Source organism: Haemaphysalis longicornis, unplaced genomic scaffold (genome assembly GCF_048455015.1).
Source record: "Haemaphysalis longicornis isolate Haplotype H1 unplaced genomic scaffold, Haemaphysalis longicornis Haplotype H1 scaffold_60, whole genome shotgun sequence".
NCBI lineage: Eukaryota > Metazoa > Arthropoda > Arachnida > Ixodida > Ixodidae > Haemaphysalis > Haemaphysalis longicornis.
Window position 1 is genome coordinate 806997 of NW_027526408.1, and position 21842 is coordinate 828838.

The 21842-nt window shown below is 46.7% G+C and overlaps 1 pseudogene; it reads left to right on the forward strand.

The window, feature by feature from the left end:
* Nucleotides 1-464: 464 nt before the first annotated feature.
* On the forward strand, nt 465-4763 carry LOC144144090 (uncharacterized; annotated as a pseudogene).
* Nucleotides 4764-21842: the final 17079 nt, after the last annotated feature.

Genomic DNA, 21842 nt, shown 5'->3' on the forward strand with positions numbered 1-21842 from the left:
CTAGATGAGCAGCCCTGTGACCTTTTAATGCATTATATTCTTGAAGGGTAACCAAATGAAGCGACAATTCATGCCGAAAGTGTGAGGGGAATGGCGGTATGCCGAGGTCTTTCGAGGCATGCTCGTGAGCGGAGACGCACTACCAGATAACGCCAGAATATATCGGCGCCTTCATGCGTTCGCTGATGACGCGAGCGAGAGCTTTCCCGTACCGCGCAAAAATGAAATGTTGACTCCCTTTTTGCGCGGCCAGCCCCAGTTGGCACACGGCGTTATACCACCTGGCTGATATACTTCACACACAGCCGCCGATACCAAAAACCCATCTCGCAGACACCTAAATGAGTACTAAGGCCGTTTAAATGTCACAAAAGAGATGGAGCCGTCGCAGCGACGCGCCGTCCGCCTCCTAAACTGCAGGCAAAAAGAATGGCGCAAGGGAACAGCACGTAGACGGTCGGACAATGTTGCGTTAGGATGCACAAATGATCAATTCCTAGAGAACGTGTAACAATATCTCGCACGCTATTTTGGATACGCTGCATTCTAGTTTGAGCAGGCGGTGTTCCTCAAGGCAGTGCCGTGGCTCTTTAGTTACCTACTTGTTGCTGCGTTGTTCCCTGTTCACCACGCTAACCACCATAATTGCGCACGCCGAAAGTCGGCATGTGCTTGGCCAATAACCACTTTTATGGGTCTTCTAAAGCTCGAACTCCGATAGGCTTTTCGTGTGACGCTACTTGCGGTCGTCGTTTCTTTGGCGCTCAATGAATTTTTCAGCCGAGTTACCGATGAGTGGCCGACAGCTCGGAAGCGAATGGGGACCCTTAGCGTTTCCACTTATTGGACATCGGCGTCTGCTGCTTGGGCCGCTCCTGTGGTTTCGTGTAATCCCTCAGTATCGGCCTTGTTGTAACCGAGAGAACGAGGAGGCCACCGAAGATAGAGTGAGCAGGACAGAGCATGACAGTATGCAGAAAGTGTCAGGGGGATGGCGGTATGGCGAGGTCGTGCGAGGCATACTCCCCAGCGGCGATGCGCTACGAGATAAAGCCAGAGTACATCGCGCGCCGTCGTGCGTTCGCTGATGACGCGATCACTTCCTGAGACGCAGTACCTATGCGCCGTCGCCAAGAAGACCTCGGTTAGCGCTGTTCATCAATTTCGCGTTAAGGAGAATTGTTTTCTTCATCCCTTTTTTTGTTTCCTCAAGAAAACAACTGTTAGCTATGAAACTACGTGTGTATGAGCCAAGATTAAAATTCATTTCAATTATTTAAATGAACTTAACTAAATTATTAAAAATAAACCTGTGGTCATAAATAGTAATGCTTTCACCTTCACACATATGAGCAGCCTTACGTGTTCCTGCGAAACTTTCATTTCGCCTCAGTTAGTGTTCTACTCGTTGTCGTCCTATGGAAAACATTCAAGAGTGAAGTTGGCCAAGTAACCCAAGTAACAACAATTACAGGAAGAAACATGCATTATAAATTTGTTTTAAAATTTGTTTTAAATCTCGGCCGGGATACGGCAGCGCACACTCGGATGTCTGCTTCGGCGGCTCCGATGGCTGCGGGTGGCGGGAGTGATCGACGGGCATGCGAGCCTTCTCCCCTGGTGTGTGGAGGGAAGGCAGAGCTGGATGCCGGTTTAGGGTACAGGCGGCTTACCGGTCATTGCTCGCTAACGCACACAATACGCGACGCATCCGTCGTGAGCCTGGAGATCAGTATGAGGATCTCTCCCAAAACGGTCATTCCTCGAGCGCTGGGAGGGACGAGCGTAGTCTCTTCCGGGTATCGGTGCACGCCGTCGGCGGCCCTCATCAATGTCCGAACGTCAAAGCACCGACTCTTGTTCTGTACTGAAATTTACAGACTAAAGGTTATATAAACACATGACTTTTGCATTTTATTTACTACCAACCAATCGCGATCAAACAGGAATAATTGGAATTCCGCTTCTGCCCTGATATCTTCAGGTCTGGCACCACGGTCTCTATTATTGTTCAGTGGAGGTGCACCGAAGACTGCATGTTGAATGCACACCTCCTCTTGCCCCCATCTAAAGAAAAGTGGAACCATCATTAGGTCATAACAGGGAAACACCGGAATAGCTGCACGGAAGCTAGTCTCCAGTGCTCATTTTTTTCACTGCTTCTGCGGCTTCTCCTCTTGAATATACTTTTACTCTTCATTGGGCGTTTCATCTCAAAGGGGAACGAGCCCACCCGTCACAAGCCACTCGTCACGGAAAAAGCGTGTTATAGGGCAACTCGTCACACCGGCCTTTTGTTACAGTGTCATCTCGAGATAGGGACTCTCGGGCAAGGCACCTTATAGTCACGCGGATTTCGTGGGAACCGGCCCAATCGTCGCAGCCAACTCGCCCTAGGAAAACTGTTCATAGGAAAACTGGTCAAAGAGGGCATCTCGTTCTAGGTGATCCCGTACTAGGAAAAGTGGTAGCACTGGCCTTCTCGTACGAGGAAAAGTCGTCCCCAGGTTCCATTTTTGGCGGATGTCGAGAATCACGGGAGAGTAAGTTACGGGCTTCTACCCTTATAATTACTCCCAGGTGGACCTCTTCAGAGTTCGGGGGGTCCTCTGCTTTTGTTCCCTTCTTATTTCCATTCTTGTTGCAAAAAAATGCACATTTTTCTACTGTTTTTTTTTTCAGGTTTATTTTTTTTTCTTCTCCTTCCAAAAATATTCGTCACACTCTTTCTGTGGAGGAACGGGGTAGACTTTTTCTTTCTTTTGCTTTTTTTTTCTTTTCTGTTTTCTTTTTGCGTTATCTTTTGAAGCTTTTTGCCTGCTTGTGTGTATATATATAAATAGGGCCAAATGTGCGGACCGCCAAACAGCATGACCGGGTCATCGGGATTAAGCTTACTAAAACACAGCGTGGGGCTCCCATGCTTTTATACGAAGGTTATTCGTACACGCGTAGCAGAGAACTCCAAGATGCCGCCCATTGGGTCTCCAGAGACCGAAGAAATTGCAAGGCCAAAATCACAACGGATAGAAGGATCATCATTGTCATCAGGAAGACCGGAGAACACACTCACGCCGCAGATCCGACTGCTATCAACCTACCTAAAGTGTGGAATGCCATGAAGGAAAAAGCTGGTAGGTCGTCCGATCAATGTATGAACGTGAGAAATAATGTATGAAGCGGTAAAACAGTGTAAATGGGCATACATACTTTTAAAGTGGCGTTCGCTAAGTTTCCCGGAACCCCGTATGTGCATTGCTTTTCTGTAACGGCTTTTGTTTTCTGTCCATCACGTTGAAAGAACTCAACAGCCTCAGCAACTTTTGCTTGATGCGGCGGCGTCCGTAAGCAACCACACAGCGTCGCAGATGCCGTGCACTAGCACACTGCGCCGTACGATACGCAAGCAGAGGCAGGAGAGCAGAAACCCGTACTCCGTAACAGCAGCATTAGAAGATCTTGTCTTTCCGGATGAGTATAAGGTTCGAATTGGGACTGAGCATTAACGTGAAAATTGCCAATCTTTTGTAATCTTTTATGTGGAGCATAATCATAATTTTATTTCATATTTGCAGGTTTCCTTAAAAAAGGAATCTTTCCTCATTCACGACAGCGGAGTGGAGGATCGCAACAGAATTCTGGTATTCGCCACACAGCGAAACATTGATTTACTTGCAAGGGCTAAGGTGTGATTTATGGACGGCACCTTGAAGGTTACACCGTCCATATTTTTTCAAGTGTACACTATCCACGTGATGTACAAAGACGCCGCCGTGGTACCATTGATGTACGCTCTCTTTCCGAACAAAACGGAAGTAACGTACCAAAGGTAGTAATTTTATTCAGGCTAAGCATGAAATGCTGAACTTGGTAATGTTTGCTACTGAGACAGCCGCTGGCGCGTTTGTCAAGTTTTTTACAATACTTTCGAGTATCTTAGCTCAACCTACGCTGGAACTGGCGTACTGTGACTTTGAGTCCGCAGCCATCATCCCCACCGGAAACATATTCCGGCAGGTGCAAGTTCAAGGATGTTTTTTCCACCTGTGTCAGGTAGTTTACCACAAGCTCTGCAAGTTTGGATTTCAGGCACGGTACGGGTCAGATGAAGATTTCGCCGTTCTGGTACGCTCGTGTATTCGCGCTAGAGTTCACAAAGGTAGTAGCTCATATTGCACGTGTATTCAATTCCAAGTGAGGATGCTGCCCAGCTGCTTTGACATTTTTGCTACCGGTGGAGGTGGGAGACGCTTTTGAAGACGTCATGACTTTTTTCCACCAGAAGCCTTTCAAATTGCGCTTTACTTCAAAGACACGTATATTGGACGTCATCGACGCAACGGGCTGCTGTCAGCCACATTCCCGACGAGCATCTGGTCCGTCCATAGATCGGTCTTAGAATGTTTTCCGCGCGCAAACAACTCAGCCAAAGCTTGACACCGCAGCTTCAAGGTATGTATCATCCTAATATTTTGCGACTCACCGTTTTCGTTACCGCAGTTATACCAGTTGCTATCTTTCAATGTTTTTAGACGAATATCAACTGCACCAGGCCGAGCGTCTGGTCTTTCCTTGGATACCTTCAGAAAGAGCAGGTCCTGCAAGAGATGAGGATCGCCCAGCTGGATGCTGGTCAGCAACCGCCCGGTCTACCATCGAAGTACCGGGCTCTCAACGCTCACATCTTGAGGGTGCTGGAAGACCACGACAGTGCTCGACTACTTGCAACACTAGAAAGCATCGCGCGAAATTTCCGGCTCTAAAACACCGGTCGCATCGATTCGCAACGTGTGATTCGTTGTGAATAAACACTTTTAAACGTTTTTTCATTCACTTCTTGACATACTAGTCGCTGGTAATTAGCGCCGAGGACCGTGCTTGGATCCGCCGGGTCCATGCCTTCGGTGCCCCGGGTACACAGCCTGGTCATAACAGTGTTTATTCATAACCGTGCAAACAATCTTTATGAGTACAATTTTCGCAGAATGCTGTAATATTTGTGACAGGAGTCTAGGAGAAGTCGTGAAAAGTGAACTCGTCACAGCTAACTCGTCAAAGGCGAATTCGTCAAAAAGGGCAAGTCGTCATAGGCCACCTCACACTAGGGAAACTCGTAACCTAGGGGAACTTACGTAACCTAGGGGAATTTACGTTTTTCGGCTATCATGTTCAAATGAAAGAGCACAGAAGCTTGTATAATTCTCATCTTATGCGTAAACATTCTTACACTCCTCCTTCAATTCACCACCCTTAATGTTTGCTTTGTCGCCTTCAAGGAACGCGCTAGCTTTGGGCAGCTAATTACGTGAGCCTTTTATACTAGATTTAGTTTTCCCGTTCTGTTTTTTCTCATATATTTTTTTTATTTTTGGTACTGAAGTGACGGTGCTGCATTGGGAATTGCGATTTCGTTCTTTGTTTTTGCTTTTTATTATTTTGATCTTTTTTTTCGTGCCTGCTGACAAACAATTATTGTCAAGCTGGGTAACATTCGTTTTGTTAGGCTTCATATGACCTACTTATGGGAGCGACAGTCAAGGCTGGACTTAAAAATTGACCCCCCCCAAACACACTCACAAAAATGTGTGACGATTATTTTTTAGAAGGAGAAGAAAAGCAAAAAAAGAAACCGGAAGTTGTGCTGAAATCAAAAAGCCAATTTTAACCACCACCTGCAAACAAACAAGAGGCCAACATTCTGCCGTATTTATAGATATATACAAAAACATGCAAAAAGCTTCAAAAGATAGTGCAAATAAAAAGCAAACCAATGCAAAAGAAAGAAAATGTCGACCCCCCTCCACCGAAAAAGTTTGACGAATATTTTTTGGAAGCAGAAGAAAAATAATACACCTGAAAAGAAACCCCTTACCCAGTAAAAAAAATGGGAATTTTTTTTAAACAAGAAGGGAAATGAGAAGGGGACAGAGGAACATGTGTTAAAATATAGAAAAACCATTTCAACAACCGCCTGCAAACTAACAAAAGCAGAGGACCCCCAAACTCTGAAGACGTCAACCCGGGAGTAATCATAAGATTAGCCGCCACTAACTTCCTCTCCCCATTTCCTCGACATGGGCCAAAAATGGAACCGCTAGACAACTTTTCCTAGCACGAGAAATTCAGTTTTACCACTTTTCCTACTGCAGGATCACCTAGAACGAGATGCCCTCTTTGACCAGTTTCCCTAGCACGAGAAATTCAGTGTTACCACTTTTCCTACTGCAGGATCACCTAGAACGAGATGCCCTCTTTGACCAGTTTCCCTATGACCAGTGTTCCTAGGACGAGTTGGCTGCGACGAGTGGGCCGGTTCCCTTGTAACATATCCGACTAAAGAAGACGATGTTTTCTGCAAACTTAAGGGGGCTCAAGTGTTTGCCTTTTATTTGTAACCGTGGTTTTCCCGAATTCCGCTTCAGCAAAACACGTCTGACGCAGTGTATTTATTCCTGGAAATCCTCTGTCCTCTTGCTGACAACCGTCCTCTTAGAAGTTTGGTTAGGCTTTATGTCAACAGTACTATTCCTGTGCATCAGTAATAAATATCTTCGAACACTGCTATGAAAGCGTCAGAAACAGGAAGATCACGTAATGCTTCAACCACTTCAGAGGTGAGAATTTCGTCAACCGCGTTTTTATTACTTGTAAACACCCTATAAATCGTTTCTTATATTTGATACCCACTTTATTGCTTAGTCTTGTGGCGGCGCATAAACATCATGGTGGGACTTCCGCGACGGAAAAGCAGTATGCTCTGGCTTCGAAGTTGGCCGGTAGCGGGCTGCTCACATGAGAGGCAGACACCTTGGCTACAGGATGGTAGGCACATCGGTTCACGTGAAGGGGGCCGGTGCGGTACAGTTGGAGTATGAGACGAGAGCAGTATCTCGATTCAATGGCTGCCAGGTCCTTTCAGAATACAGAGCTAGGCCATCTCTGACACAGTAGCGAAAGGTTCGCACAGTCTGGATGTGTCTGCTGGAATCCCGTATTCCATAAACGACGGCGGTACGGCTGTCGCTGCACTGTGGTGGCAGCTGCAGCTGCCATCTTGGAAGGGCCTCTTATGGCCCTTTCAAGCTGACTTCTTATGGCTCCTTACATCTTTCTTATGGCTCTTTACCTCTGCATACGATTAACCCCAGTGCATTCGCACTCTTCGCAAGGCCTACCATAAAAAACTGAAGTTATCTTTCACCGGAATTGCCTAAACGTTGCCTTTGTACGGCAATGCATTATGTCGCGGCAGCAGCATGCCGTAGGTATCAGCAGTAGTCAGCAGAGTAACGTAGCTGCATTTTCACTCACTGTTTTCGGCATAAGATAGGCTGTGCGGACTAGTCATCGTGCTATTTGTGCTCTGTGAACGAAGACTAACGATATGGCTTATATGCTACCCACAGAAAGCAACTCAGCATGAAACAGCAAAAATACCTCTTGTGTGACTGCTGCGAGGAAACTGTTTACAACTGCTAAAATTTTGCAGAATCCCGCTGACAGAATCGCTTTCCCCAGTGGCAGAATAGCGCTGACGCGTCGCTAGGGACAAAGCCCTTTTGACTTTTATTCTGACTCGGGATGGGTAGCCATTCTATAACCTTGAGATCAGCATATCCTTTCTTTGACACTGCCAATACTTTCCACGTTCTTTATTTATTTTATTTTTTTATCGTAGTCATTGTTTCTGCGTGGTTTTGTCTATTTTATTTCACTTCACTGGGTTCACCTCTATCTAATGGGGAAAGCCCGCCGTTTGTGTGGTTAAGCTGTTCAGTTTAATAATGCTTCATCTCTCTCTCGCTTTCGCTCTTTTTCTCCCAATACTGATCAGCTTAATACAATAGAAATGGTTTAAGCTAACAGAACATTTATAGCGGTATGTTCTTAGAGCTGCTGAATGCCTAAGCTGCGCCTTATGCCGTAACGTATCAGTTTTTTGAACAACATAAACACAGATAACAGCTTCATTTGCCTGCAAACGTGAGGAACTTTCCCTCTACTTTTGTTTATTACAATCCGGCTCCTATTCGTTTTACTTCAGCCTTTGCTTTGTTACCAGAAATGTCAAGCCGGCCACAACACCCACCCACCGATGAACAGAATCATGTCCCCAAACGAAAACACCGCATCAGAAAAAGGCACCAATAAGTAGCAGCAAGCCTACACTGACTAGATGTAGCACCCTTGACACACTGACAGCCTCACCAGCATTGTTGGCTCTCCCAGAGATTGGTCTAGGAAACAAGACTGCACAGCACCTTGTGGAAAGGAACTACCAAGCCTAATATTGGAGATAAAAATTGTAAAACGTAATTGGCAGTGCTTATTATTGAGGACACCAGTAGGTTCCAGAGAAAACATCACACACAAGTTCAAGTAAAAGAATTCATACTGGCACTATAATGTACAAATTTACAATGTGCAAATGTACAAAAAAATATCTGCATGGAAATTTGCATGCGTAAACTATGTCCACTTCAGAGAGTGCCTTCTCAAATGCGAAGCTATTTGGCAATCCGTGAATTCGGTCATCCCAAAAAATCCCGAGAGATAAAAAGAAATAACGAGCGAACGCGACCACGTGCTTTGCGGCCACCACGCGCCAAGTAAAACAAAACCAGCAAAGTTCGGAGTGCTCGTGAGTGCGTGCCTATTGGCGACCGCCTAACATCCCCGGCGTGGGTTCCTCAATCGAAGCATTAGTCAAGATTGTCCAAGACTAGCAAGAAAACTCCAGCGCTAATCGTAATTATGGAAAAACTTCAAAAAAAGAAAGAAAGCTCACACTTATTGCAACAAAGATGGAGAAAAGGTCGCTGCCTCCGTGAAGAAGAAGCAAACCAGTGCAATTGTGGATTTAAGCCGTCGTGATGGTTTTGCGACATTGTAAACAGATCCGTGGCTGTAAAGTGCCAGAAAGAATAGGCCCTGGTGAAATCACGCCAACAACAATGACGTCACTCCTTCTGGCCCCCAGCGGATCTCCAGTCGACAGGCTTCGCAATATTGCCCGGAAGATCAGTTTCTGAGTTGAAGTATTAAGCAAGAAGAATAAACAGCATTGTTAAATTGACCCTAAACTTGTTCACTGCGTCATATGTACCATTATTTTTTTATTTTTTTGTTGGTAATATAATAAGAATTTGCCATTATCACTTCAACATAAATAACAAGGTGTGACGGTATATTCACCTAACCTCCCACGTCAAAAACTTTGTACACTTGCATATGACTTTTTTTAAAAAAAGCGATTGCAGGCGCATACAATGGTTTACCGTTAGGAACCAAGCTCTTAATAAGAGTTTTCCCAAAACAGGAGTATTCCTCGTGCGAAATGATGTATGAGAAGTTGGCATTCCCAACCAGTTTACCTATGAATGGTTTGCCTATGAAGAGTGGCGTTGTAACAAGTGGGGCAATACCCATACCGGTCATATTGTTACGCTGTCTACTCACGGTCCACAAGGTCAAGTGTCCCAAGGAATTGACCAACGAATTTAAGGGAATGTGTTGGCAAGGTAGAAAAAGACGAGGTTGCTAGCGTTCGCGGCTGCAGTCGGACATACTGAGCTACCCCCTTGTTGACTTGGCAATAAACCGTCGTTCCCCGCACGTAACAATTGTGGTGGAGGGTGCCGGGTACGCCACGACGGATCCTCAGCACACCCAGGTTCTTCGCCGGAGCCGACGAGTCGCTGGTCTACCACCATCGCTGCCGGAGATGCCCAACGAACCAGCTCAGCGCGTGGCTCCACTGACCACCTTGCAACATCCACGAGAGCCCCGCGACTTCTCTGGCGAATCCGGTGAGGATGTCAACGATTGGCTACGGCACTACGAACGAGTAAGCCGATACAACCGATGGGACGCGACCATGCAGCTCGACAATGTTCCGTTTTCCCTGACTCACACAGCGTTGATTTGGTTCGAAAATAATGAATCAACCGTCACCAGTTGGGATAGCTTTGTAACGGAAATCAGGAAGCGTATTGGTGACTCCGACGCCAAAAACAAAAAAGCCGAACAGACCTTGCTACAAAAAGCTCAACTCCCGGGGGAAACATGCACGGCATACATTGAAGGCGTGCTGTAGCTCTGCCGGATCGTAAATTCGGCGATGTCTGAGGAAGACAAAGTTGGTCACCTTCTTAAAGGCATCGCCGAAGATGTTTACAACTTTCTGATAAGCAAAGATCAGCTGAACACTACGGCCGATGTGATCCAGCACTGCAGGACGTTTGAAGTTTTGAAGATGCGGCGCGTTACGACCAAGTTTGGACGTCTTGCCAATGTCACCACGGTCGCTGCAGTTGATGTTGCCGCGTCAGGCGACCTCGCTGAGATTGTGCGGCGTATCGTGCGAGAAGAACTCGTACGGCACGCAGAGTTGACTCAGCGGCCTGATGACGTTCGCGATGGCTGTGCAATGCAAGAAGAGCCCTTGAACGCTTTCCCAACCAGGAACACCCGTTTCAACTCAATGACGCTCGCGGATCCCCGGGAGCTGGCACCTCACGTCGACCGGGATAGGAGGAGCCGTAATGAGCACCTCAACCCTCCATACCTATCCCAGTACCCAAGCTATGTCGGACTTCCTAACCTCGAGTACAGAGACGGTCAGACCGAGTATCGGAGAGAACCTCCTGTCTGCTTTTTTTGCGGATGCGTTGGCCACATTGCGCGTTATTGCCGCCGCCGCCGCCAAACACCGAGATTGGAACAACGGCCCGTGTTGTCGCGCACTACCTACCCTCGCGATTTTGGGGGCTACGGACATCCGCAGTCAGCACTTTCCCCTAGGCAGGAGGCATTCCAGCAATCTCGTCGCAACAACTCTCCGGCCTCTGACAGGAGTGTCACACCCCCGACTCAGCGCCTACGGCGGTCCCCCTCTCCACGACGTCGCTCGCCACCGCCGGGAAACTAGCCGGCGCGGCCGATGGGGGTGAGGTCGCGGGACAGTCTTTTTCGGAAATACCTCTGCCTGTCTTAATGTTAAAGAACAAAGTGGACGTTATAATTGACGGAATTCCCGTAAGCGCTTTGGTGGACACTGGGTCTCTGGTTTCGGTTATGAGTTTGAGATTTACACAGAGTTTACGACGAAAGGTGATGTTTCATTGGGATCAACCTGTTACATTTCGTGGAGTTGGAGGCGAAGTGTTGTGTCCGCTTGGGACTTGTTTAGCAGGAGTGCATCTCGGTGGAAAGGTGTTCAAGACAGAATTCACTGTACTCCCCCATTCCACACACGATGTCATATTGGGTATTGACTTCCTGAAAGAGTGTGGCGCTACTGTTGATTGCGCGAATGGAGAAATTCACCTGCCAGATGATATTCCTTCACCCCTCATTGACAATTGCACTGATATCGCCGCTCTTTCTGTATTGGAAGACTGTGCCGTACCAGCACTTTCGGCAAGATTTATTGTTGTTACTTAGCCCACAATCCGTTCAAGCACGTTCGAAGCCTTGGTGGAGCCAGTACATGAACGCTGTGCCAAAAAGAACCTACTTGTTCCGCGCTGTGTCGTCTCAGTTGCTGATGGCTGTGCCAGATTGTGGGTGGTGAACTGCTCGAACGAAACCACCCTGCTTCCCCAGGGCATGAAAATTGCTTTGTACGACGAATATGCCCCAACCGCAATTTCTGCACTGACCGATGCCCCAGTTCATTCTCTGGATCCTTCTCCCCAGGAAGCAAAGTTCATTGGAATGATTGATAAATCTCTCCGCTCTGACGAACGCCGGTCTCTATTGAGGATTCTTTCCCGGTACTCTGCCGTATTTGATTTTTCCCAGACCCGCTCCACGCTGTCGTTTCCAAAATCGCGGTCGCACCACGTCATAAATACCGGATCAGCACCACCAATTAGGCAGAAACCTTATCGAGTATTACCATCCGAGCGCAAAGTTATTAACGACCAAGTCGGCGAAATGTTGAAGCAAGGCGTGATTCAGGAGTCCTCGAGTCCTTGGGGAGCGCCCGTTATTTTGGTGAAGAAGAAAGACGGCTCCTGGCGGTTTTGCGTTGACTACCGCCTCCTGAATGCTGTCACAAAAAAGGATGTATATCCTCTACCAAGGGTTGACGACGCTGTTGACTGCCTCCACTCAGCTTCTTACTTTTCTTCCGTCGACTTAAGATCCGGATACTGACAGATTCCTATGCATCCAAGCGACAAAGAAAAGACGGCTTTCGTCACCCCAGATGGACTATACGAATTTAATGTATGCCCTTTGGCTTGTGTAATGCGCCTGCCACCTTCGAACGCTTCATGGACACAGTTTTGCGTGGTCTGAAGTCTATCTGGATGATGTGCTATCTGGATGATGTCGTCATTTTCGGTCGCACTTTCGACGAGCATAATTCCCGCCTAGCTGTTGTGCTTGACTGCATACAGAACGCAGGCCTCGTATTGAACTAAAAAAATGTCGCTTCGGCGAGCGCCAAGCCCTTTTTTTACGCCTTTTGGTTGACAAGGATGGTGTGCGACCAGACCCGAACAAGACTGAGGCTGTTGCGTCCTTCAAAGAGCCACAGTCTCTAAAGGATTTAAGAAGTTTTCTTGGCCTCTGCTCGTATTGTCGACGTTTCGTGCCCAAATTTGCTGGCATTGCGTCTCCCCTAACGCGCCTGCTTCAAAAAGACGTCCGTTTCATCTGGACTCCAGAATGTGAAGAAGCTTTCCGCCAGTTGAAGTTTGTGCTCACATCGGGTCCAATCCTGCGCCATTTTGACCGCCTGGCCCCTATAGAAGTTCACACAGACGCTACCGCAGTGGGAATTGGTGCCGTGCTAGTTCAACGTCATGACGGCCGTGAACACGTTATTGCTTATGCCAGTCGTTCGCTGAGCAAAGCCGAGCGTAATTACACGGTCACGGAGCAAGAGTGCCTGGCAGTCATATTCGCGGCTTTCGTTCTTACCTGTACGGCCACAGCTTTGCCGTAGTTACGGACCATCACTCACTGTGTTGGCTTGTGAACCTCCGCGACACTTCAGGCCGTCTTGCACGGTGGGCTTTGCGTCTTCAGGAATTCAACTTTACGGTCACCTACAAGAGCGGCCGCAAACATTCCGACGCCGACTGTCTTTCCCGCCTCCCAATGGAAACAACAGACGGCGATTCTGGTAACCTCGACGACTATCTTGCAGCTGTGACCACGGAGTTTCCAAACCTCAGTACATTCAGGAAAGCACAACTGCAAGATCCGCACCTAGCATCACTGTTCGATTCAGCACGTATAAGTCCAACGCGCAGCTCCTTTTGTGTGCACGACGGGTTACTCTACAAAAAGAATTACTCGTCAACCGGTTCCCGATTGCTTCTTGTGGTTCCCCAAAGCTTGCTTACATCGGTGCTCCAAGCTATGCATGACGATGCCACTGCGGGCCACATGGGACTTGCTCGGACGCTTCATCGCACGCGCCAGCGCTTTTACAGGCCCAAAAAGCGTCAGGTGACAGAACGATACATCGCTAGTTGCCCCTAATGTCAACAGCACAAGACTCCTGCGTCAAGGCCACTTGGCCAACTGCACCCGGTAAACCCACCGCACTCTCCATTCGAGAAAGTTGGTATCGACCTGCTCGGTCCATTCTCACGGTCAGCGCACGGTAACCGTTGGATAATTGTCTGCGTGGACTACCTCTCCCGTTACACAGAGACCGCTGCGCTCCCATCAGCTACTGCCACCGAGGTCTCTAACTTTCTTTTGCACCGTATTCTGCTCCGCCACGGCCCGCCTCGCGTCATCATCAGCGACCGTGGGCCCCAATTCACCGCCGATGTTGTCGAAGAACTGCTCCGGCATTCTTTCTCGCAGCTTCGTCACTCAACCCCTTACCATCCGCAGACGAACGGCCTCACTGAGCGCACCAATCGGACACTTACGAACATGATAGCTATGTACATTGATTCCAAACACAAAAACTGGGACGCCATCTTGCCATTCATTACGTACGCATATAATACCGCCCGCCACGAGACCACAGGATACAGCCCTTTCTACCTCCTTTATGCGCGTCCGCCGTCGAGCACTTTGGACACGATTTTTCCGTTTTCTGTCAACGATGACCGCAGCGTAGCTAAGGCTCTGTACCTCGCTGAAGAAGCCCGTCGAATCGCTAGGTTACGTACTCTGGCCTCGCAAGACCGGTCGAAGTTGCGCTACGATAGCTGCCACCGAGACATGTCGTTCAGAAGAGCAGATTCTGTGTGGCTTTGGACCCCCCTCCGCCAACGCGGTCTGCGTGAAAAGCTTCTGGCACACTACACAGGGCCATTTGTAGTTCTCAATCGTACCAGCGATGTGAATTACGTCATCTCACGGCTCCTTAGAAATGGCAGACGAAGCAGCAAGTCTCAAACAGTTCACGTGGCCCGACTCAAACCCTACTACTCACGCGCATGCCTTGAGTGGCCCGGAGGGCAACGTCTCCACCGGGGGAAATGTTACGCTGTCTACTCACGGTCCACAAGGTCAAGTGTCCCAAGGAATTGACCAACGAATTTAAGGGAATGTGTTGGCAAGGTAGAAAAAGACGAGGTTGCTAGCGTTCGCGGCTGCAGTCGGACATACTGAGCTACCCCCTTGTTGACTTGGCAATAAACCGTCGTTCCCCGCACGTAACAATATATCCGGTGTCGTGTATACATCACAGTAAATTTCAGTACTTCTCCTGCTTCACGAACGCGGCGCCGTGTCTAGCGTTTCCGTGAGAGACGTGGAAACTCTGATGTCCAAATTGTGTTCACCTTACGTACAGGAATATATGCAGCATATATACAAGACAACTGAGATAGCCCGCAGTAGAGCGTAGAAAGTATTTTCGGGAACTTACCGGCGCCCCGGAATGTCACCTGTGACTTTCCGCAAGTTCGACAGCAAACAACCGTCTTTCTCTCAAAGGGCCACCTATCATGCTTTGCCCTTGGTGAGAAAGAGGGCTAAACCAAATTCATCTAGCCTCAACCCCAAATCAGCTGAGCTGGGGCTTAGCTGATGCAACAAGTTCCACCGCCATGCAATATGCAACAAGTTCCACCGCCAAAGCAATGTTCTTCGTGCAGCCAACAATTCATCTCTACCCACACCTCGCTATCGAAACGCAGGATCGTAACTCCTATTGTCTGCCAGTCGTGAGCCGCCTTATCATTCGCCGTCGGCAGATAAGTGCCCCGCTGTCAACGTTTCCACGGAAACGTCGGCTGTGTTCTTTCTACACTTAAGCTTGATAAACAAACGCCGACGCAAAAGCCGGGAATTTCTTAAGCTCCACTGTACTTAAGCTGAACCGCATGCCGCTTATGGTGGCTAAAGCCCGCACTTTTGGCTATGAGCCGGAACGCTGGAAAAAAGATACATAATCCTAATAACCGTAGTTTAATTAAAAATATAGATATTTTTATGTAGGTGTAGTAATAACTGTGCGTCGGTCTACAATTGATATTGCTGGTGTACAAATACCGTCATAAGTAACTGGAAAAAGGATTTGTGGATATTGCGAAATATATTTCTGATTGGCTTTATGACAGCCATTACCGATTTACGGGTAGCTGTTCCTACTAGGTAGGGCTCCTTGAAACACACAACAACGCAGCAAGGAGTTTCCGGAAGAACAAATTCTTTGAAATTTATTATACCATGTTCAACTTACTTCTTACCGCACTTGTACATTTATGTGCCTAATAATATTAAGCGCTTGTTTACTTGCATATTTTAATGAGGTTTTTTTTTCGTGCAGAATAATCTAGTTCATCAATGGTTGCATTACTTGCTAAATAAAATTAGCTCACAAAATGCGTCCCTTTCACCTCCTTTGTTTCTCTTTTTAAACTGCTTCACGGTCCGTTTGTAGGACCTTCATTTATGCCCATACTAATGGTGGCCCTAATGCTACCTCATTTGTGACCTCCTTCTGTATACTATATGTAAGCTTGTGACATCTGTAAGAATTTTCAAAGTTCGACAGAAAGAGTACATGGGGCGCCGGAGTCATTTGACCCTTCGAGGTCGACGCACCTTGTGCCCACAATTCTATTTATCACCCTCCGGAAACGTCACCAGCAACACGAAGGTTGCTTCTAGTACTCTCAGAGGAAGCTCTCCCCATGCGTTTTGTCAAATCTGTCTAGTGGTGCTCTTCTACAACCCCCTCTTTGGACATAGCGATACGAAAATCAATCAGTCACAGAGCTCTGGCGTATAAGCCCTTTACTGCTTATGCAATCGTATCTGTGCTTCCAAAACTCTTTTCTGCCGACAGTGAAATTTGAAGTGCGGAGCACTTTAGAGGCCTGCATTTTCGTCGTAGCACGTCCGTGCTCACACTATCTAGACACCACAGTAATGGGCGTCACATGCCCACACATATTTACAAGCGTCAACGGCCCAACAGTGGCTCCGAAAAGTTTCCCGCTTGACCCTCGCCTTCTCGCCAAAAGTTATTATTGATCTGCTGTAGGGTTTCACACTTCCACGCAACGCAGGCGATGAGGGGCGCCGTAGTGGAGGGCTTCCGATTACTTTTGACACCCGGGGATCATTACCGTGTCCCAAAAATTGCACACACTGGCGTTTTTGCTTCTTGCTTCCATCAGAAAAGTGGCCGCCGCAGCTGGGAATCGAACCCGTATCCCCTTGCTCAGCAGCACAACGCCTTAGCCACTGAGGTTCTGCCAAATGTCACGAGAATACTTGAACAAGAGGTCCATACCTGCACAACTGTTTTAAACTCTTGGAACCTGCGGAGGTTTGTCATACGCGTTCCTACTATGTACAGCAAAAAAAGCTGCAGGTACGTTTGTTGCAAAATATATGTGCGTAGCCGGCAGTCCCATGGTCATTTAATTTGGAATGCTCGATGATTTGGTCTTTACGATAGTGAGCGAAAAAACTAGTAAGCGAACAAAAAAAGAACGTGTTCAAAATGGAGCAGAAAGGCTGCAGCACGTGCGATACGGAAGCAAGGTCAAAGGGAAGCGAACTTTTGCTTCTGCTGTTGCAGGCGCAACCTGAAACAAGGATGCCAGCTGTACCAGAAGAAACTGGGCGAGGACTGGGAATGCAGTAAAAATAGAATTGTATTGAACAATCCTGTGTTCAATTCACGAAGAAGGGAGTGAAATAGAGATGGGAACAGCGTGAGGGGTGCTAGAAACAGCATAGAAGGGCGCCAGAACCCCTGCGGCGAATCATTGCTCCGCACTTCACAGCATTCACGTTGAAGGCATCTACTTTAGCTTCATTTGTTCTAACTATATTAGGGAAATAAAAAGGCTAATAAAACGAATTTGCAAAGCTGAAAACTGGGAACAAAAAACAATTGGTAAATGCCCCAATGCCAAATACTGCCATGACCACAACTTGGCAGAGGTGGTCCCGATAGGATGACCTCTCCCTGAATATTTACTGCATTCCATTTGCTTCAGGTGAGTTGTCCTTAGCACACATGTGTGTTGTAATGCTGGATCGTTTGTCTTTTTTGCCGTGGTATTGCTGCCCAAGTTGCTAAGTACCGCTGTTAAATGCGCAAAACAAACAATACCTTATATTGGCCGACTTCAACTTGGCCGTGGTGGTTTCGGCAGCACGACCTCGAACTGAATATCTGCTGCATTTCATTTTCTTAGGTCTAGTTTTGCTTAGAACGCAGCTGTTTTGCACGGCTGTGTCGTGTGTTTTTTCTTTTGCTGGGGCATTTCTGGCCCGCGTTCATTACAATAATTGTTGAAATTCCTCCCAACGCTGAATTAGCCAGCGAGGAAAAGAACTCTGCAAATAACTGGAGCAGGAATGTGCACCAGACTTGAGCTGTTGAACGAGAGTTATGAGGAAGCAACAAAGACGCAAGACTCCCACCAAAGGGAGAACAAAGTCATGGCGTGATCAGCTGACGCAGGATACGTTTGAATTGAAACATTGAAAGCATGCATACATAATCATAATAGTCGTGCTCGTGTCGGAGGATGCAAATTTGTCTTGCTAAAAATTAATCACTCGTTTTTCCAAGTAGACACACATTCTTTGGTTCAATTTATTTCTGTGAATTCAAGCTGAGTTTTGTATTGAACTTGAAGCGATTACAAACGATGCTAAGCAACAAAACAAAAAAAAACAATTATTACTGACGATAGCAGTAACGTTAACATCCTTGACCACACTAACAGTTTATGCTCCGATTATATAGAATGCGGTATCGCTCGTATGGCGTAATCATAATTAACTTGCCAACTCGTTTTATGGGTAATGGTTTTACCGATATTCTAATGAAATGTGTTCAACTCTTTCGACACAAGAACAATTATAACAGTAATTTTTTCGCCTAAGTCCAAGGTGAAAAATGTAACTATTTGTGTATGCACAGTTCAGCCGTAGACGATGATATAGCGTTTCCAAGTTACGAGGTAGCGGTCTCGGGAGTCTAGACTAACTCTGGGTTAATAGTGTGCACGAAGCAGCAGGTATTTTGGAAACTACACCATAGGCGGTTTTTTTCAGTCACCGCAAAGTAGTGGGCCATGGCACAAGCTTATGTTTTTGTAAGATACACCGTGCGATACGTATTTCCTGTTCAGAAGGCCTTTACGGGCCGCTTCGTCGGCTTTTTGGTTCCCTTTGATCCAGCTGTGTCGAGGTATCCACTGCAATGTAATATGGTGTCTAACAGAGCAGGCAAGGTGGGGAAGGCATGAGATATCACAAGATGAGATTTGTTGGGGGAGAGGAGGGGGAGATCTACTTCTCCGAGATTTTCACCCGCCTGAGCACTCTAAGGCGGGCGAAAACGCGGTGTTTTGATTTGCAATAAATCCACGAATACTCATCGCTTTAACAAAATGTTTGAAGAGGTGATTACTAGGATATTGAGTTACCTGAAAATGGGAACAGACATGTATCGGCAAGCATTTTGCAGGGCCTATTTAGGTTTGTTCGACTCAAAAGCGGAGCTGGCTGCCTGCCGCCCGCTTTGATCCTTGTGTCGTGGTCATTTTTATTGGTTCCTCATTTTTCGTCCGAACAACTACACACCCAATCTTACAACGCGTACAGGAAGTGGCGGTAGCCATAACACTCCTCGATGCAGATGCAGCTGGCGCCCAAGGCTTGTACTCGTGTCTCCGTGATAAAGAGCCAAGCGCTGCGAATGCAGTTTTCTCTGCACTCGACGGGATTTCGCTACCCGCAATATCTATGCTTTGTCATTTTCTACTGTACTGTTGAAAGGGGCAACCGAAAAAGAATACAGCCCCAGAACAATATTTCCGACATGCCCTTCCAATCACTGACTCGATGTGGTGGCTCAGTGGCTAAGGCGTTGTGCTGCTGAGCCCAAGGACGCGGGTTCGATCGCGGCCTTGGAGGCTGTTTTTCTCATGGAGGTGAAAAGCGAAAACGCCTAGTGTGTCGACGATGTTTCGCTGCACGTTCAAGATCTCAACGTTGCCAAAATAACAAGGAGGCCGCCACTACGGCAACCAGCAAGCCCAGGTTGTAGCTTTGGCGCGTTAAATCTCACAGTCAACCTCTAGCCACTCACACAACATTAAATTAAACACTTCAGCTCACTGGCTCAAAAGAGGTTTGTTGCGGGCAGAAATGTTTGCAAAATTCTTATAACCAGAAGTGGCGTCATCATGCAGAATTACGAATAGTTCAGTTACATTTTGTCATTGTGTACCACTGCATAAAGTAATGGGTTCACACACGTCATGACTGCTGTGGTGAGAATTTATGTCGCTGTTAAGGTAGACATCGAAGATTCTTTGACCGAACGCGGTATAAACAAGAACATAAAGCTTCTACAGCGCGCTGTTATGGCCCTCAACAAAGCGTTACAGACCGCTTTTCAGACCAATGATGTCTTTAGTGTAACGGCGACAGTTTTTTGCTTGATTGCCCAGGAACGTTTTCAATAGTTTATTAGACCAAAGAGCAAATAAGTGTAGAGTCGTGTTTTTAATTTTTCCGCAAATTGCGTATCATAAAATCCTAATGTCCATGGTTTTCCGAAGTGAAAAGGAAAAGTGTAAGGGGACAATTGTTCGGAAAACTCCTGGAATGTAGTTGGGAGGAAAAGTAACTGATAACAAATAATTTATATGTTATGTCTTTATTGAAGCTCTTTTTTTTGGGGGGGGGGGGTTGCAGTAGATGTGACAGTAAGAACGGGCGCTCTTTTTAACATCCAACGTACGACCCATTTTCCCGACAAAGTACTTTACTCCCGACAAATTTGCACGTTGTTTGAATTTTTGTTTCTGCATCGGGGAAGTGCTGAAAAAAATTGGTATTAGAATTATTTTCCTAGAATAAATAGGCATAACGCATTGTTCTTAAAAATTTTCTCAGCACAGTTTAATCTGATGCCGTAGTAGAAATCTGGGACTACGCTTGAACTCAATCGAACCGACGCAAAGTTTCTCCAAAATAGCTTCGTGTTTTGTGCCGCAGCGAATTCCACAGCACAGGCGCAGCTTCAGTGTTTAACACCTTAACGCGATTTTTACTTTATTTGAGCAGCGGCGAACCTTATACAATTCTTCAGTTGAAAAATGTCTGCTATCATCCAGGTCCTTAACTCCCTCGGAACAACAAAACGGCGATAAGATTTAGCATACAACAGAAGTGCAAAATTTCAGACGTTAAGGCACAGTTGAGCACTGCAATAATCAGGTTAAATGGTGGCAAATGAGATAAACAATATGATATTTTGTAAAACTGGAGTGAAACAAGAACAAGTGGGACAGAAGAAAACCCTCTCAATAGCACGTTGGCGTCGCCATTACGACAATAAGAGAAAAAAATGAACCCACTATAACCATTCACTGTTGCAAAACACCGTTCATACTTATTCATTGCCGTTCCATCTAGAATCATGTTACTGACGCTTCAGTACTTCCCTGATGAACATGCGGCCAATGATTCCTTTCCATGTGTACACTCATATTCAAAGGTCACTTTTGTGTTTACGTCAATCGCAGCGGCCGTGGTGGGAAAAATTGAGCATAATCATTCTGTTTTATCAGGTGCATGAAGTACTGGGGTCTCCTTGACAACCATTATCAATAACAGACTACTCAAGGCCACTGGAGGACGAAGGCCCATCCCATTTACTCCCACCCAATCCTGTTCTGCGCTACCCGAGTCCATTATTTGCCTCCGAATTTTTGCATTGCGCATCTCTCTCGAGTTAATGGCATTCATTTCCATCTAGGCCTGTCTCTGTATCCATTTTCTGACCCTGGTGATCAAACGGTTCTTAGTTGGTCTCACCACTCGGCTCACCCAAATACATTTCATTTTCTTAATTTCAACTATGATATCTTCTACTCGAGTTTGTTACCTGGGAGTGGCAGGCAGTTCCCTGTTGCAAAGCCCTAAATCTGTAATTTCTTGTTCAATGACGATTGAGCCTGCCTAAATTTGTTTTCCAGTTGATTGGTCTGGCCCCAAGTTTCTGCTCCATCTGTCATAATAGGCAGAACTGCTTGGCTGTATACTACTGTTTTAGCGATAGAGGTTGCATGTTCTGCATCATTTGTGAGTGCTTACTGAGTGCACCCCAGCACAATCCTGTTCTGCGCCCGATTTCCTTCTCCTGGTATTGGTCAGCATTGGCAACCTGTCCGAGATAATTATATCGCTTTAGTTGATCTAGCTTTTTCTTACATATGCTGAAGAGGACGCTTTTGCCGTGTTTATTTATCATTATTTTATTACTATTCCCATTTATTTCTAGCGCCAGGGCAACGCTCTCTACTTGTTGTTCCCCAAGCATTTTTGCAGGTGTTCTAAAATCTCACTGCGCACGTCTATGCTGTCTGCAAACC